Consider the following 4,398-nt stretch of genomic DNA (forward strand, 5'->3'; position numbering starts at 1 on the left):
TTTTTTTAACCTTTAAGGTTGTTCTGGACTGGACCATTTTTCTGAAACGAGTGTTCCCACAAAATATGTCTGTGTATAACAGTGATAGTAGAATACCTTGTAATGCAATAATTATAATTCCGTGTAGATGTGAATAATAGACAACGTTCAGAAGGCTTAACAGAACCAAAATATTTTATTGGAAGAGGAATTGGTGATAGAATTAAATAGAAGCTTGCTTGCCGGTACATGGTGAATAGCATTCAGAGATAGGGCATGACAATATCCTAGGTAAACAGAAGACATGTTTAAGATCCTTGTCAAAGGTCACAAATCAAAAAAGGGTGTATGCAGCAATATAGAAATACGACACTTACAGTTACTTCATAATGTAAATATATGTAACATGACAAATGTTCGAACAGTGTCATAATCAGTTAAGTTCTGGAATGTTTGTCCATTAGATATTTTCCACGTGGAGTTGAGTTCAGACAGAAACATGGCAATACGTCTTACTCTCCTGGTGGCCTGACTGGAATTGCCTAAAAACTTTCCCGCGTCTGGTGACAAGCAGCGATGTGCATCTACGCGCAAGGCAAAGCGGTTGACTACACTTACTAAATCACGCATAGATGGATAACTGTTCCGCCAAATGGAAATAGTGCTTCTACATATATATATTAACAAAAATCGAAAACGGGCATAATAGGTGAAAAGAAACCGAGTACGATTTTTAATTTAGTAGGTATGTCGAGGGATCAGAGGAGTTGCTTTAGTGGGAATGGAACACCCTTTAGGCTTTTTAAAAAAATAGCATGAGAGAGAAAGACAGAGAGAGAGAGAGAGGGAGAGATACACAAAAAGTCTTTTCATAAATTCATATACTAATGTGTAAGTCTGTATGTCGTTTATTGATGGTGATAATGTGTGTGTGTGTGTGTGTTTGCTGCTAGTACGCTTTTTCGTTTTGTCATTCAGAAATGGCGAAACAATTTATTCTATCGGGTATAGTAATGAACGCAATTGTTCTGCTCTGAGGCTTTTAATTGAGGCGACTTTCTTGAGATATTTTCATGCACAAGATCCTGAAACAATTTATTGTGATAATGCAGAGCGTAGTTTTTAGAAAGCAAAATAAAAGACAACCCCCCCCCCCCAACAAAAAAACAAATAAGAAGCATGCGTACAGATAAACGGGATTCGAATTGATTAATAAATCAGTATGCACACAATCTAAGTAAATAAAAAAAAAATAAGAGGGAGTTTAAAACACTTCAGTGGCGTAGTTTATAGGGGAGCAAAAGGAGCAATTGTGCTTCCCCGAGCACAAGTTTAAAAATTGGCGCCCTTTCAACGAGTTTTTAAAACTATAGTTCACGTGTGCCATAAAAGTCGAATCTCCCTTTTGTTTTGTTAATCTTATGGGCTTGGAAGAACTTTCTGTAGACATTACTTTAACTGTCTGCTCAATCTCCTGTGATGTATTTGGGGCCGCTGGCATCTGAAGAACCAAAACAAACCCTTTCGGCACTGGACGATCCCCTGGAGTTTCGTCTTTTTCACACATCACTTACATCAGTAGTTGTAAGGTTCATACATAATGACATTGTTACTGAAACATGAAATTAATGAATGTAGAATACAATTACGTATATTATAACGAATGAAATATTTTGCGTAATATAAGAGAAATGAGTTAAAAATTGTTTGGTATATGTTTTTATGCCCTCGCTCTCATCGAGTTTATAACCTGGCTACGTCTCCGTGCTGAAGGCATTATATTCTGATATGTCTCTCCGGGTTTGATGCTGTCAGTAAGTGGACTTATTCTTGCAATATGTATTAAATCAACAATGACATCAGTTCATAAATTTCTGTCAATGAAGAAGTAAAGGAAAAACAGTTAATATTTATTGCAAAATCTACGTTTGTATGTATGTATGCATGTATGTATGTATGTATGCATGTATGTATGTATGTTTGTATGTACACACACACACACACACACACACACACACACACACACACACACACACACACACACACACACACACACACATATATATATATATATATATATATATATATCTGTAAAAATATGACACTTATTCGCACATATTTTTACAGATAAATTCCTCTATTTACATAATATTGAGGTCTCTTTCTTTCTTTTGTTGTCCTTCCTATCAATATATATATATATATATGTATATACATGTTGTATATCGGGACGGTCATTTTTTTGTGGGGGTGGTGCAAATAAACACACGCACTATATATTCATTTTTCACTCGTTTATTGCTGTTCTTATTTTAAGTCATGTCCATTGTCCGGAAATCTTTCGTCACACATCTGTGCCCACTTCAGCGACACTTTCCGTCTTCGTGTGTGGCCCTGCTCCGCTTAGTCTATTCTGTTTCTTCTATGATATCATAAAAGAACAGAATGAATTAAGTGGAGCAGCAGCACACACGAGGACGGAAAGTGTCGCTGAAGAGGTCACAGATGTGTAACGAAAGATTTTCGGACAATGAACAAGAGTTAAAACAAGAACAGTAATAAACGAGTGAAAGATGAATATATAGTGCGTGTGTTTATTTGGAAAAAGAAAAAAATGAACAATATCTGTTTCAACACACGGTTTCACATCAGGAATCTTGCAACACAAATTCATAAACGTATATATATGTATACTTACAGATTCATATATACACAGATGTATACATATTTATGCACACACACACACACACACACACACACGAATTTATTCGTATCTATATAAATGTATGTATGTATGTTCGATTCTCGGCAGCGCGTAGTGTTCTTGAGCAAGAGGCTTTATTTCACGTCGCTCCAGTTCACTCAGCTGTAAAAATGAGTACTATTTGTATTTTAAATGTCCGACCTTGTCACATTTTGTATCACGCTGAATCTCCAGGAGAAATACGTTAAAGGCATGCATGTCTGTGAAATTTTCAGCCACTTGCAAGTTAATTTCACGGACAGGCTGTTTCGTTGGTCGGATCAACTGGAACCCTTGTTTTCGTAACAGACGACGTACCAGTTTTTAGGTGTGAATTTGTGGTGAAAGGTTAAAACTTTAAATTACTGATCAACAAATACAAAAAAAAAGAAAAGACCTTAAACCACCAGAAATAATCAATGACGGAGCAGAAATATAATAGCCAATCACTAAACACATGAAGCAAACCAACGAATAGACAGATGCAAGAGAATTCTTGCATCAATAAATAAGAATATATACCACCATACTGAGTTGTAACACTTCTTGACTGTAGTGGCGCGAAACTCTTGTCACAATATAAACATTACGTTTCAATAAATATATGTATGTATGTATGTATGTATGTATGTATGTATGTATGTACGAAATTGTTTCCAAAGGAATTTTTGTCCATTCTTAAGCTAAAACAATCTCCAGTTCTTGTAGTGATGATGGTGGAGGATATCGACTCCTTACTTGTTTTTCTAAAATGTGCATTATTATCCTGAAAGATTGCGTTTCCCCCCGGAAACAGTTCCGTAACGATAGGATGAATTTGATCAGATAAAATGCTTAAGTAGTCTTGACTATTAATTCTGCCATGAAGGGAAACCATTGAGGCGGCGGATTTCCAAGATATAACCCCACCCCACCGATCATCACAAATCCTCCTCCATGTTTAACAGTTGGAAGAAAGCAGTCTGGGTCAAATGCTTCTTTTGGCTGTCTCCACACGTATACTCGGCCGGTGGTTGGAAATAAGGTAAAGGATGACTCGTCCGAGAAAATAACATTATTTCACTGCTCTAAGTAGGTTTTTACTCCACTCTCAACGCTTTGCAACGTTTGTTTTTGAAAGTAGTAGTTTTCTGATTGCAGCCCTCCCGTGAAATCCGGCATTGTGCAGCTCCTGGCGAACAGTTTTGTGGAAACTGGGTTTTAGAGGTGATCATTAAGCTCTACAGTAATTTTGGGAGCTGTACTTTTGTGATCCTTTCTAACAATTCGCGTAAGAGTCCAACGGTCCCTATGTGAAAGTTTTGGTTTTTTTCCGGAGTTTTGTTTCAACGAGGATGTTTTTCTCTCTTTCTCAAAGGCTGTTATTACTTTCGAGACAGTACTTCTTGATACACCAAATATTTCGGCTGTTTTCATTACGCTAGCCCTTGCCATACGAGCATCAACAATTTGACCTCTTTCAAAATCCGATAGATTTGTCATTTTAATGAATGTTAATTTCCCTTTTCTGATGATATCTGAAAAGAAACAGCAGTTTTAGCAAAATATATTAAGCAAGACTAATAATAAAATTTTAAAAAAACATAAAAATAAACAAGCTTTTGACGGTTTAATAGATGTTTCAAGCTTATGATGCTATGATGGTAGGTGCTTCCATTATTTTGCCCAATCCCTGT

This window comes from Octopus bimaculoides, chromosome 24 (assembly GCF_001194135.2).
Source record: "Octopus bimaculoides isolate UCB-OBI-ISO-001 chromosome 24, ASM119413v2, whole genome shotgun sequence".
Taxonomy (NCBI): domain Eukaryota; kingdom Metazoa; phylum Mollusca; class Cephalopoda; order Octopoda; family Octopodidae; genus Octopus; species Octopus bimaculoides.